This window comes from Dasypus novemcinctus, chromosome 7, assembly GCF_030445035.2.
Source record: "Dasypus novemcinctus isolate mDasNov1 chromosome 7, mDasNov1.1.hap2, whole genome shotgun sequence".
In the NCBI taxonomy this organism is placed as follows: domain Eukaryota; kingdom Metazoa; phylum Chordata; class Mammalia; order Cingulata; family Dasypodidae; genus Dasypus; species Dasypus novemcinctus.
In genome coordinates this window covers 61,629,900-61,645,615 of record NC_080679.1, presented here as the reverse complement: position 1 = coordinate 61,645,615, position 15,716 = coordinate 61,629,900, and the positions used below count along the sequence as shown (strand labels likewise).

The following is a 15,716-nucleotide window of genomic DNA, read 5'->3' as shown; positions in this document are numbered from 1 at the left end:
CATCAAAAAGATAATATAATATAATATAAATATAAAATAGAATGTATTCACATGCTATTACTTTCTTTTTAGCTAAACAAATCTGTAACGTTCTTTAAAAGCAAGCACACAAACAAATTAACTAAAAATAATTTTAAATTTAGAGTGCAAATCATACTCTTACTAATAAATGATAATTCCAAAATGCCAGAAATGAACTTCTTCATGTATTTAATGTAATTCATTGGTCAACTATTCTTTTTATGTTTTTTATTAATTTTTAATACATGCATTGATTACAATTACTAACGCTTTATTTGGAATTTTTGTATTTATTAGATTGGTCTCTAATTCTATTTTTCCATAATGGACTTTTCAAGTTGTAGTGTATTTGTCACAGTTTATGTTTCATATCTTTATGAAATTAAAGTATGTTAAATTTTCTTTAGTTATTAACTATATATTGCTATATAGTCAGGGGTTTACAAATTCAGAATGGTTGTATGGTCCAACAGGTTTGTTCATTTTTGTTACCCAGTGAATAGCTTTATCTTATCTAGATTTTTGCTTTACATTCAAAGTTAGTTTGTAGAAATAATAGCTATGATTTAATTAGCATTTACCTGATTTATCTTTTTCATTCTTTATTTTCAACTGTTGTGAGTCATTTAGTTGTAAATGTGTCTCATGTAAGCAGCATATATTGGGGATTCGTTTTGTTTATTGTTGCTGCTGCTCCTTTTATTCATTTAAGATCATTTTCAATTATATAAAGTTACAGCTGCTAACTTTTAATGTGATTGACCTTCAGTTTATGTTAATTATGAATACAGATATAATTGGGCTTGTTTACATAACTTTATTTTTATTTTGTTGTCCATGTATCATACTTTGTTTTTGCCTTTCAAAATTGTCTTTCCTTCCTTCTCTAAGATTGATGTTATCTTTATTTCCTCTCCTGCTCTGTGAATGTAATCCATTATTTTTATTGATTTAGTAATCTTCTTTTAATTTTGCTTGTAGACTTAGATTAACAAAGTCCATAATTAATAAATTATATCCATGTCTTCCTCCTCATCGAGTTAACTCCACTTTCTTCTTTTCCATTTTCTGTAATTGTGATCTGGAATCTTAGTCTAGTTTTTCTCTCCCCCTGCCCAAAAAAAAAAAAAACACACACATTTTAATCATAATTATTACTACTATTTACATTCAATATGTATTTAGATTTAATGATATTTTGTGTTAATATTTTTTATCATCTCCTTACTGCCAGGGTCCACATCTTAGTTCTGAGGCTTATCATTTCATACTTTTTTTCCAGTTACATTTTTAGTATTTATATATATATATTTTTACCCTTTAAATTGGGATTATTTGGATACAGAAATTTAGGTACAGAATTCTCCTGCCACATATTGTGAATGATGGAAAGCACACTACAATTCTGTCGTTGTGTTTTAATTAATAAGTGGTTTTCCCTGGTAACAGTTTATATTTTCTATTTGCTTTAATGTTCTCCATTTGTTCTACAATGTAAGTGTAGAAATATTTCTATCTATGCTGTTTGATACTATTTGAATTCTTTTTATCTGAAGAATCATATTCTCTGCAATTATGTCAATTTTACAAATGTTATTTCTCTGAATATTGGGCTCTGCCCTTCCTCCCTTCTCCATATCTCCTACTTCCTTCTCTTGTAATTTTTTTAAGCTCGTTTTATTCTCTGTGGATTTTAGCCAGTCTTTCCCTTCCTTCCTCCCTCCCTTCCTTTCTTCTTTCTTTCCTTTCTTCCTTCCTTCCATTATTTCATGCTCTGTATTAGAGCTAAATCTTCACACTTAAATTCCAACATATTAATTCTCTTCATTTTTTCTTTGGCAGTGTTGCTTGACTTCAACTTGAAATATATGTGGTTGGTCTTTTTCATATTGTCTAGTTAATTCTTTTCTTTTTGAACATTTAAACAGATTTTAAATATTCTTTCAGAGAATACTCACATTATTTGTTTCTTGTGGTATATATTCTTCAGTACAAATATCACTTCACTCTTTTCCTTGGAGTGCTTATTTTCTCATATAATTTTTCTCTGTGTGCTCCATCTTTAGTGGAGGGGTTTGTTAATTAACCCTAAAAGGATCCATGTGCACAAAAGATTTGGTTATATTCCCAAAGGCAATATTGCATTTGCTTTTTCGTGGGTCAAGTGGATTTCACTAGTTCTAAACTAGTCTTTATGTTGCATTTGCAGCATTAATATCCTGGTACCACACAGTTAGTTTGAATTTCTACCTCATTTCTACACACAATGAATGCCTGTGGTTCCAGTTTCTTGTAGAAGACCCCATCTACAGTACCATTAAGACAAATAATCTATTTTTTATTTTTAAAATTAATTTAATGAAATATATCACCCACACACAAACATACATAAACAAGTGTATAGTAACAGTTGTGAACTTACAAAACAAACATATATGACACCATACGAGATTCTCATAACTCACCCTACCACCAACACATTGCATTGTTGTTAATTTTTTTTAACTAATGATTAAAGAGCATTTTCAAAATATTACTACTAACAAAAGTATTTTCCCCCAACCCTCCTTAATATTATTATCTTTATATCATTTATATATGAACATACCAAAACAATTAAGTGTATAGTAAAAGTTGTAAACTTACAAAGCAAATGTGCGTAACATCATACAGGGGTCCCATACATCAACCCTCCACCAACATCTTGCATTGACATGATATGTTTGTCACAAATAATGAAAGAATATTGTCAAAATTTTACTATTAATTTTTATAGTCCTTATCTTACATTTGGTGTGTTTTCCCCCAACCCACCCTATTATTATTTTTTAAATATATTTTTTATGACAAAAGTTGTAAACTTATAAAACAATCATGCACATGTGCAGAATTCCCAAACAACACCCCTCTGTCAACACACCACACTGTGGTGGAACATTTGTTATGGATAAGATAATATCATCTGATTGTTACCATGTCCATAGTGTACATTTGGCTCACATTTTCCATACTGCCACATTATCAACACAGTACATCTTTGGCATCAATGCAAGAATATTATATTATTACTGCTAACCACATTCCAGAGGTCACTCCAGTTGTATTTTTCCCATTGTTCTCAACACCCTGCAGTAGTGATGTACATTTGCTCTAGCTCACAGAGGACACTCTTGCATCTGTACATCAACCATAATTCTCATCCACCTCTTGGTTTACTTTGCTCTTCAGTTCCTAGATTATTCTCTAATTTTCTGTCAGCTGGCATTACATCCCTAGACTACTATTTTCAGTCACATTCCTATTTATAAACTAGCTGTTACTCACTATTTGTTACCATCCACTCTTTACATTTCCACACTTCTACAGTAAAGTGAATTAAAACTACATATATTAAGCATCAGTAGTCCATCTCAGTCCTCCTCTTATCTTCTTTAAGAATCCACCATCTACCACCATGTCTTGAAGATATTTTCATATGATTTCTTCTAGAAGTTTTATGGTTCTTGCTTTTAATTTTAGGTTTTGATCCATTTTGAGTTAATTTGGGGGTAAGATAAGAGATAGGGGTCCTCTTTCCTTCGTTTAGCTATGAATATCCAGGTCTTTCAGCACCATTTTGGCGAATGGACTGTTCTGCCTGAGCTGTGTGGGTTTGATGGGCTAGTCAAAAATAATGAGACCATATATGTGAGGGTCTCTTTATGAACCATCAATTTGGTTCCTTTGGTCTATATGTCTGTACCATGGAATAGTACCATGCCAGTACCATACTGCTTTTACCACTATAGCGAGGTAATATGATTTAAAGTCTGGAGAAAGGGTTTGCTATTCCTTTTTATGATGTTTCTGGCTGTTCAGGACCCCTTACCCCTCCAAATAAATTTGATAATTGTATTTTCAATTTTTGTAAAAAGTGCTGGTGATTTTTAATCAGGATTGCATTGAATTTGTATATCAATTTGAGTAGAATTGACATCTTAATGATATTTACTCTTCCAATCCATGAGAATGGAATGTTCTTCCTGTTATTTAGGCCTTTTTTGATTTCTTGTAACATTGAGTTGCAGTTTTCTGAATTCAAGTGCTTTCCATCATAGATTAATTTATTCCTGACTATTTGAGCTTTATCTGTCATATTTTATTTTCACACTCTTTTGACACTTTAGTTACTTTTGTTGACATAATCTTCATTTCTAGACTCTCTTCCAGGCCTCTCTCTCCTGTCTTTCCTTTTCAGGCTCTAGCACACCCTTTAGTATTTCCTGAAACTCTGATCTCTTGTTTAGAAATTCTCTCAGTTTCTGTTTATCTGTGAATATTCTAATTTCACCCTCATTTTTGAAAACCAGTCTTGCTGGATATAAGATTCTTGGCTGGCAGTTTTTCTCTTGTAGTATCTTAAATATATCACACTTCTGTCTTCTTGCCTCCATGGTTTCTGGTGAGAAATCAGCACTTAATCTTATTGGGTATCCCTTATATGTTATGCAATGCTTTTCTTTTGCTAGTCTCAGAATTCTCTCTTTGTCTTAGGCATTTGACATTCTGATTAGTATGTGTCTCAGAGTTGGTCTACTCATATTATTTTGGATGGGAGTATGTTGTGCTTCTTGGACATAGATATCTCTATCCTTCAATAGGTTTCGGGAATTTTCTACCATTATTTATTCAAATATACCTTCTGACCCTTTTCCGTTTTCTTCTTCTGGGACACCCGTGTCACATATGTTTGCACACATTTTGCTGTCATTTAGTTCCCAGAGACCATATTCAATTTTTTCCATTGTTTTCTTCATCTGTTCTTTTGTATGTACATCTTCAGAGGTCATTTCTTCAAGCTCACCAGTCCTTTCTTCTGCCTTCTCAAACCTGCAATTATATATTCCAGTGTTTTATTAATTTCATTTATTGCAACTTTCATTCATATAAGATCTGTTATTTTTCTATGTATGTGCTCAAATTCTTCTTTGTGCTCATCCAGTGTCTTTTATTTTTCCTTCTTTATTTTTTAAATGTTACATTAAAAAAATATGAGGTCCCCATATACTTCCCATCCCCCTCATCCCACTCCTCCCACATCAACAATCTCTTTATCATCGTGGCATATTCATTGTATTAGGTGAATATGTTTTGGAGCACTGCTGCACCATATGGATAGTGGTTTACATTGTAGTTTACACTCTCCCCCAGTCCACCCAGTGGGCCATGGCAGGACATACAATGTCCAGCATCTGTCCCTGCGGTACCACCCAGGACATCTCCAAGTCCTGAAAATACCCCCACATCATATCTCTTCTTCCCTCTCCCTACCCTCAGCAGCTACTATGGCCACTATCTTCACATCAATGCTTCAATTTCTTCCATTACTAATCACAATAGTTCCACAGTAAAATATCAGTAAGTCCACTTTAATCCATACTCTATGTCTTCAGCATGTAGACCCTGGGATGGTTATGTCCACTCCCCCTCTATATCAAGAGGGGGCTTAGATTCCACATGAATGAGGGATGATATTCTCCTGCTTGAAGTTATAGGCACTCTTGGCTCCCTGGTGTGGTGGTTGACCTTCTTCACCTCCCTGTTAGCTGGCCAGGGTAAGTCCAATAAACCAGAGTGTAGGAGCTGCAAGTCTCTTGAGGCTCAGGGCCTGGCTGTCACATGGACAGTCCAGAGATTCAGGTCTCCTGAGTATACACAACCCCAGCACAAACCACAGGTCTGTTAAAAGTAACAGAAGAGGTATGTGTAGAAAGGTCATATCTGAGTCCAACTCCATCACACTCAGGAACACAAAGTCCAAAGAAGGGCCAACTGACATGTCACTGAACTCCAGAGCCATCTGCCATAACCATAGAACCTGTGGGTCTATGTAGCCCTCAAGAGACCCAGTACCTGGGCTTCTATCTACTTTGGCTGTCTCTGGGACCCTGCTGAGGTGTATGTAAGGATCCTTAATCTCTTTAGTCATCACATTGAATTTATTAAGGAGATTTGTTGGAACATCTATGATTAGCTGTCTCAACTCCTTTATGTCATCTGGAGGCTTATCTTGTTCTTTTCACTGGGTCATATCCTTATCTTTCTTGATGTGGATATTAAATTTTTGTTGGTGTCTTGGCATCTGGCTTACTAGAATATTTATTCTGGGTTCAGTTTTTCTCTTTAGTTTAGGACTTCCTGTCCTTTCTCCCTTGCTGGCTGTGCAGTAGATGACAAGGATATAATTGGTGCTATAAGTCTTGGAGGCTCAAGCTGCCCTCATGGCCCCAGGGACTGATGAAACTTCTCACAACTTTCTCCTTTGCCAGAGATAAGGACAGAGGCACAGCTATGTGGAATAATCCAAGTTGTGCAGGCTTAGATTGTAATTGCCAGAGAGACTGATGAAGTTTCATGCCCCTTTTTCCCCTGCCTGGAGATCAGATGAAGCTGCAGGTGTGGGCAGCGATCTATGCAGTGCAGGTCCAAGATGACCAATTTTTCAGTTTGTGCCAGCCAAAGGTACCTGCAGTTACCTGGCTAGGCTGGTTCAGAGCCCACCAGCCTCCTCCCTGCCAGAGGTGAGTCAGAAGCTTAGTCCAGGGTCTGCAGGCTGATCTGGGTGAAAGAAACTGGTTCCTATTGTCATTGTGATTTTCAGTCACCCCTGCTTCCCCTTCATACTGGAGGCAGATTAAAAATGGCAGCCACTGGCCTCTTTCCAATTTGGACAGATTCACACACCAGCTTGGGTTATACCCTAGCCCGCTGAGTCTACAAATCAGTAGCTGAAATTGGCTGCCCATCGTCTCCTCCTCCCCTGTTTTTGGGAAATGGAGCCACTCTTAGGGTGGCTCATGCCACCAGAGAATGTCAATCACTGGCCTTTGTGGCTTGGCCGGTAATTTCTGGGTGAGGCTGGTGCAGGTCCCCATAGCCTCCTCCCTGCCAGAGGTGATGCTGGGGCCTAGTCTAGAGCTGCAATCTGATCTGGATGGAAAAAAGCTGGTCTCCACCAGCACTGTGATTTTCAGTCCACCCCACTTCCTCTCATGCCAGGTACAGAGTTAGGATGGTGGCTACTGACTTCTTTCTGACTTGGACAGGCTCAAACCTTAGCTCCTCTTAGGATTATACTTTAGCCTGCTGAATTCACTCATCAGTAGCTGAAGTTGGTGCCCAACAGTTCTCTTCTTCCCCCATTTTGAGGAAGTGGAGATTTGACTTCCAGCCATGGAACAGTTCCCAAGATGGCTTGTGCCTCCAGTGGAGGATGGGCACTGGCCTCCGTGGTGTGGAGCACTCTACTTATATATCTTCTCTGCAGATGGGCCACCTCCTCCTTCCATTCCTTCAAGTATGTTGCAGGATGCTTTTCTGGTCTCCTGGAACCCCCAAACCGGTGCTTCAGCTAGCTCCAGAGAGCTCTGGGTGTTTACTAACTGCCCTGTAGCAGGAACTGACTCTAGGAGCTCCTTGCTCCACTGCCATCTTGCTGGTTGCCCTAAATAATCTATTTTTCAAGGTAATTTATGGTTATTAGTATAATATAGGAAGATCAGTTCCATTTCCCTAAATACACAAGGTCTCAAGATTTGAGTTCCCTTCTCACATGGACCTTAACATAGACCCCATGTGCTTACACTTATATCCATGTAAATTAATTCCAGGAGCTGTTTCCTACTAACACAAGAGATATGTGACATCTAGTCCCAGTAGAGTAGGAAGCTGAGAAAACTATTATAATATATTAGAAAAGAATTAAGGTACTACGATCTTTAGGAAGTATGATGATAGTGGCAGCTTGAGATTATTTTATGGATCCCAAAAGGAAAAAGATTATTTTGGAAACTAACCTATGATTCTGGGTGTGATGCCCTTTGATTGTAGTAGATTCAGCTGAGATGTCTTTGATTAAATTACCTATTAAGATTAGGGTTTTGATTCAACCATGTAAGTAAAGTAAGACTCCAGCTGAGTCCTACCCTCTTGGTGGGCTAAGATAAATGGACACTTAATCAAGAAGACACATGGGAAGAGAGAAAGCTCTGTCATTTTTTATCCTGGGGCCCTGGGGAGATGTGAGCCATCATTTGAGAAACACAAGCCCTATGCAAAGAGAGAGGGAAAGCCCTGACGGACATGCCAGCCTACGTGGAGCCTCAAGAGGAAGAGGAAGCCCAGGAAAGAGACAGGCAGAGAGCAGAAACCATCTTGTTCAATACACGTGGCAACTGACTTTGGTGAGAAATCAACCTTCATTTGGAATCTTTAGGGCCTTGTGATTATAAGCTTTTACCACAAATAAATACCTTTTATAACAGCAAACAGATTTTAGTACTTTGCATTGGCACCCTTTGGCAGACTAATACAATGATTTAATAGAGTAGCTAGAATTAAAAAAATCTTTATAACAGGGTCAAAACAATTGAAGGAATCTAAAAAAGAAAATCCTTTTTAAGTTTTACTCAGAATCTCTTTTCGGAGAGGTATAGGGCTTGTAACATTGGACCCAGTGATAGCTAGAAAATGTGCTTATTGAAATTTCTTAGGCAGCTTTGAAAATTCTAAAACTAATTGTACTGTTTTTTTTTAATTAATCTAATTTTAGAAGTTTACTCTTTGCACTTAGTTTCCTGAAGGATATTAACTGACCTCAGTTTTGCTCTCAGGAATAAGATAATATCTCAAAACAAAAACAGACGGAATGGTATAAATCTATAATTTTTCCAAAAGACAAAAAGTTTGATATCCTCTTGAGCAATTGTCTGTGAAAGGAGTCATGAAGGCCTTGAAACTGCCTAATGATATCTAAACTGTGGTTTATTAGCCACTGAAATCAAGGACAAGTTGAATGTGCTATGAGACAACACAGGACTGAGATTTTGCAAGTACTCTCTTTCATAAAACTGCTGTTTTTTTTTTTTTAACTTGTTTTTCTTCTCAACCACTTTTTTTTTTCTTCCCCCTATAAAAATCCTAGCTCCCATTTTAACTTTGAACTGGTTCTGGGAAGATTCTCCCAGTTCTTTGCTTGTATACTGTCAATAAATCAGCTTTTCACTAAAAGACATGTTTGTCCTTTGTGATGTAGTTTTAGGTCGACTTGTCTATTGGAAATAGCCATCCTTACAATAACACAAGTCATAATTAAACGTATCTTAGCAAATTCATTGTAATTTCCTTGATAATAATTACATAAAATTTATGTATTGGTTTTCAATTTTTAATTTGATAATATAAACAAGTTATGGAAAACTTAAATTATAATATAAGGTTGATTGTACAGGTGACCAATTATTCTATTTTACCATGAGAAAAATTGCTGTAGAAACTCCATGACTGATTTAGAATATGGCAACTGATTGTGTGTGTGTATTAAATATATATTATATAGATAGATACATATAAAATGCATGCACACACACTATATGTCTGTTAAGACTGTTTTGGTAAGTTCACATACTATATGGCAAAATGCTGCTGGTACTCAGAACCAAAGACCACACTGTCTACATATTTCCTTTGATTTAAACAAAAATACTCAATGAAACCTTTCAACAATTTACTGAGTACTTTTAAATCTCTTCAATATTTTATGCCTCTTATATTAATAAAACATAACTTTTCAGTTCAAAACAAGCATACATTTATATTAGAAACATAGACTAGAATCATTTCTTGACAGATTTATCTTATTACCTTTGTTTTCCAGTCTATATTTTATCTATATAATAATAATTGATTTGTCATGAGCAGGAGAAAAAATGCAACATGGCTTGACATAGGAAAGGTTGTTATACAAGTTTGCTGCCAAACTGACATCCCTACTTCTGCTCTTAGAACTTTTTAATCAGCATAATCATTAATATTCATCTGTTGTTTCTCCACTAGGTACCACAGGAGAGCATTCCATTCATTATAGTTAACTGAGAAATAACTACGATGATTTAGACAAATATTGGAAGTGATGCTCCTGATGGAGGCAATTTATGGTTTGATCCAGATTATGAAAAAACTATGTCATTTTTCCTATTATACAATATATGTGTGGCAAAAAGTATTTGGAGATATATCAGAACATTTCTCACTGTCTACTATTTTTCTGTTGTATTCAATTTTTTCACTTTAAATATGCTGTTACAATTTCACATCAAAACACCAAATTAATGAAACCTATGAAAGAAAAACCAGATAAAAAGTTAAGATAACAGAAATGAAAACTGAATAACATAATAGTATTTGTTTAGGATTCACTAATTCTATCTCTCTGTGCAAGTAAACATAATGAAGCACTGAAGGTTTCTACATTTAGATTTCAAATAGGCATTATCTGAATTTATTTACATGGTCATTTTATAATGTCAATCTTCTTAAAATTAGTTTCATTATTTTCATTATGAGATGGAGAAGAAATGTGTGAAAGAGAAACAATAGTTATTAAATGACAATGCAGAATGACTTTTAAAAAATATGTGACTTAGATGTCACTGATGTTGAGGTTACATTTCAATTTTTTTATGTATCTTTTTTACCATTTTTTACAAAATTTAAAATGACAAAGCAAACCAACCCACCTTCTCAATTTTGCAAAAATTTTAAAAATGAAATAAATTAAAAAGGCACATAGGACAAAAATTAAAATAGCTTTATTTATTTATTTATTGAGAACAATTCCTCAAAGTTTTTAGGCAATTTTACTAATTTTATAAAATGAGATTTTTTTCATGCATTGTCATATGCCCAAAACAATATTTTATTTTAACTATGGTGAAAAATTCTTTTTTTTTTTGTTTTTACTTTGTTCAACCTTATTATCAATTTAGAATTCTTAAATTTGAGCAGAATCTTGAAAGATATGTCAAAAATTGGTACAAGGAGAAAATTTGAGGGAAAAAAACCCTTCAGTAAAAATGCAAGAAGCAGTTGGATATCAAACAGACTACTATATTTCTCTTTCTCTGTGAAACATAACAGTTCAGAATAGGAATTTTTCTCAAGATCCATCCATTTCCAGATCTTATATTGTCATTCTAGTTTAAAAACATATTTGCCCATTTTTTTCATAGCTCAATTCATTGTTATAACTTAGCATGTTCCTAATATACTAAATATATTTTAGAACTGAATTATTAAGAAAGTCCTGTCCTAAGCACTAGAGGGTAAATACAAATGTAAATGTATAGAACTATCGTGACTCTAGCAATGGAAGAAATTGTATCATTGATGTGGAGACAGTGGCCATGGGAGTTGTTGAAAGCAGGGAAAGGGAAGAAAAGGTGTGATGTGGGGGCATTTATGAGACTTAGGGTTGTCCTGAATGATATTGCAGGACAAGATGCAGGACATTATATATCCTGCCCTAACCCACTGAATGCACTGGGGGAGAGTGTAAACTACAATGCAAACTGTAATCCATTCTGTGTAGCAGTGCTCCAAAATGTATTCCCCAAATGCAATGAGTGTGCCACAATTATGAAAGAGGTTGTTGATGTGGGAGGAGTGGGGTGGGGTTGGGTATGGGGTATATGGGAAGCTCTGATATTTTTTAATGTAACATTTTTGTCATCTATGTATCTTTTAAAAAGACAAAAATTTTTAAAAAATTTTAAAAATGTAAATGTAAAAAAAATTCATCATTCTTGCTTCATGTTATTTACAATCTAATTATACATACATATTTGGCAGTTTACACTATTACATATCCTTGGCACTTGCTGAATTCCTTCAGTCCCAGTTCTTGAAAACTAGTGACCTCAAGTCACGGAGTGAATCAGATGATTCTTAAAATAGGTATTCAGTAACATAAGGAATGAATGGTACATTTATGACAGACCTTTCCTCTGTTATAGGTGTTAGTCAAGATATTCTTAGCATCAATTTTAGGACTATCCACAAAGGGTAACATCATTCTGCCACAACTGCTTATAATTTCATATAAAAAGTTAATATTGAATAAATGAGACTACTGATATTGTATGGGACAGGCTTATTTTGATATATAGCCAACACATGTTTTTATTATAACACACCCATCACTTTCATTTCAACTTAGGGAGGAATACATCTTCTTGGTGTATTTCTGCTTTTTCCAATGTAATCATTTGGGAAGGCAAAATAATCTCAATCCAATTTCGGGATGGCATACACATTGTAAAACTATTTGCTCCATTTAATTTAGGGAGGAAAGTCTAATATGCCATTTCAAAGTTGACCTGGGTTTTTATTTTCCACAGGGCTCTCTCACATCTTTGGTGTGCACACCGTCTCTGTTGACCATGAATACATGGGAGGTTTAGGCGTGCTCCAGACTCTGTTATGTATAAGTGGTTTCTGGTCACCTGAAGTATGAAAATGACTTATCAATTATCTATGTATGTCACACCTGCTTGAACTCCCTTTTAAATTTCCCTTCTGGTCCACTAGCCTGTTGCTTACCCCAACCAGAACCACAACCTCAAGTTAGTGGAGTCAGTAGTCCTCCTGTTTCTTTGCCTCTCAAATCACCACTTTAACTGACAATGCTCCAAATCAAGTGAACCCCTCCTGACAGCAGTAGCAAAGCTGCTAGATTTCATTGCCTGCCTGACCCTTATGAAATTACTATGCTACTTGATGCCAACTAAGTGGTTCAAAACTCATGTAACATATAGCTTCCATTTGAAGTTAGAGTTAATCCTAAACATATTTCTATTATAGCCAAAGGCCTAACATGAATAAAGATTACCTGAGCATGAAAACTGACAGATAAATAGTATTGGCCACTAACTTGTTATAAGACTTTTAACACAAGATTCCTTCAAACTTCAGTCTCTTGGTCTATAAAATGGACTTTCCCAATCACCTAGATAAGACTGTCAGTGACGATGTTGCAGGCAAGACAATGTTTAAAGTATACCATTACATCAAACTACAATGTGTAACTTCTCTTCAGAGGATTTCTTCTAAATTTTAATCAATTGTTTTCACTCTTCTCTAAGGTTTCTAAGTTGTCAATCATGACAATAAAACTTCAATAAATTTCTGATCAATAATAATTATAGCAGGAGAAATTACTCTGTAAATCCTATAAACTATACAGTTATCTTACCTTCCTACATTGTTTTCTAAATAAATATGTGCACCTTAGAAAATAAATCAGAGATAAAGAAATCTTCCATTAAGTCCTGAAGGTCATTTTGCCAGACATATTTTATTTAAAACAACATTTTCTGATTATATAGAGAATATATTCTCATTATGCAAAATTTGGAAACTGCAGAAAAGAAAAATTAAAATGATCAAACCCTAATATAAATGGTGGTCTACAATTAATAGTAATTTGGCCTCATCTAAATAGGACCATTTAAATCCTATTCACAGAGGAGTCTACTCTCTGACTCACTTTAATATATACAAGGATACTATTTACAAATGGGTTCACACCCACGGGAACATGGGTTAAGATTAAGGGCATGACTTTTATGTTATAAGGTTCAATCCCAAATAGTAGGACAAGACTCTGTTAATGTCCATAATAACAGCTGGGGGAGGAAGTTCAGCTTCAGTCATGTAGCTTTGGATTTTCTGATTATGTCATGATGGTCATTTAGGAAGCAACATTTTTTAGTGTGGTGGTTATATCCTTCAGCTTTCAGCCTTAAAGGGGTTTTGTATCCTTGATAGACACTGAAGCAACAACTATGTCTTGAGAGACTTGACACAAAAAAAGATAGTGATCCCTGAGATAACAGAAAAAATTAGGGAACCCTAATATTGTCTCAGGTTTGTACCTTGGGAAATTATCAAGACAGTAAAACTGGAAGGGGACAATGAGCAGGAAGGGAGTGATGGAAACACATGTACTGGTTAAAAAGCTGTGGATATATGTGTTTTAGAGTTTTGTAGAGTTTGTCCTTTTGTTTCTCTTTTTCCAAAGACTTCCTTAGAGATTACTACATGGCAAACTGGAGGAAATTTAAGCTGTAAAGAAATTCTCTGGAAAACAGATTTCATTGTGACAGTGCTATGGAGATTACTAGCAGATGAACATTGAAGAGATTATCTGGGCTACATTTTTTTCAAGGTCCTGTAAACCATCTAGCCAGGGAGACACCATTAAGGGTTTTAATGACAAAGGCAGCATGTTCACATCTGAGAGTTAAATTGATCATTTGGGGCACTTTGTGAAAGATATTTTAGGGTGCAATGAGATTGGAAGCTAAAGTTAGAGTCAACAATTCAAGTAGTAAATGATAAAATGCTGAGCTAAGATAGTGTCCTTGAAGATGGAAAAGATGGTATTACAAAGTTCAGGAGTTCCCAAGACCACCCTCACTTTTGTCACCAACTTCAGAGTTCAGAAAGCCCTCTATTTTGATAATTGATTAGAAGGAGATACAGAACTCACTGAGAGCTGATATTCACAGTTATGGTATTTGACAGAGAAAGAATACAGATTAAAATCAAGCAAGGGAAGAGAGATATAGGGCAGAGTCCAAGAGAGTCCATGCACCAGACTTCCAGTTGTTCCCTTCCAGCGGAGTTGTGGATAGTACTACCTACTCTAAGAAATGATGTGTGACAAAACACATGTAAAATCAACCAGGGAAACTGTGTTTGGTTATTCAGTCTTATCAAATCCTTATTTGATCTATAGTACTAAGGAAAGACATTGTGAAACAGTTTGTTTTTTTCTTTGCTGTCTTAATTCTTAGCTTATTTTTGTTTTAAACAAATATAATAAACAAGAAGAGAACTTGTATTAGACACATTATAGCTATATAATACAAAGAAAGTGCTTATTTCTATGGAAGTCATGAAACTTGCTGACAACTCCCACCAAACTCACATACCTCTGAATTTTATAAGTAAATCATTTACAAAACAAAAAAAGATATAGAATGATTAGGCATAATTTTTGAAGATTACAATCAGAAACTGTGCTCTATCAGCTTTATGGAACAGCTTTAGGGCAAGAGCCACCACACAGAAATACTATTTCACTCCTCAAATTGCCCTCCAACCTTTAATCTTTTTCTATCCTTCCAAAAACACTTTCTTAAATACAGAATACAGAATAGACATACTCTGTCCATGTTCAATATTAATAAATTTTAAAGTAATAAACTTTTTACCAAATGTTGTTCATAGTTATCTTGTCTGATACCCAACTATGATTGGTTTTCTCATACCTCTAAACACAAATTCAGATTCTGTTCCTTTTCGTTCCTCCTCTGCTTGTAAATATGCATCCTGATTCTTCATCTGTACTACACTCATGGTTCTGTCATTGCTGACTGAGAATTTGAATCAGACCCAACATTGTATTAAACATAACCATTGTTATATCACTCACTAGGTTTAACTAAATCTTGTCAATTATATTCTGTCAGGCTCTCCAGGCTTATACTCATTCCATAAATATGTATTAATTGCTTACTCTATCCCAGAAAATGTGTTAAAAGATTGCATGGTAGTTTGATTCTTTTGTGGACCCCAGAAAATTATGTTCTTAAATCGGTCCATTCCTGTGGATGTGAACCTGTTGTGAATCTTTAATTAGATTAGCTTCAATAAGGTCCATTTGATTAGATTACTCCAGTAAGGCATAGCCCAGATTGGGTCTTTTTTTTTTATGATTTATTTATATTTTTTATTTATTCCCCCCCCCCCCCCCCCCCCCCCGCTGCCAGTTGTCTGCTTTCTGTGTCCATTCACTGTGTGTTTTTCTGTGA

At 35.2% G+C, this 15,716-nt stretch overlaps 1 pseudogene; it reads right to left on the bottom strand.

The window, feature by feature from the left end:
• The window catches only part of LOC101442359 (beclin-1 pseudogene), a 107,174-nt pseudogene extending 91,913 nt beyond the window's left edge, over positions 1 to 15,261 (bottom strand).
• Between the last annotated feature and the right edge of the window lie 455 nt (positions 15,262 to 15,716).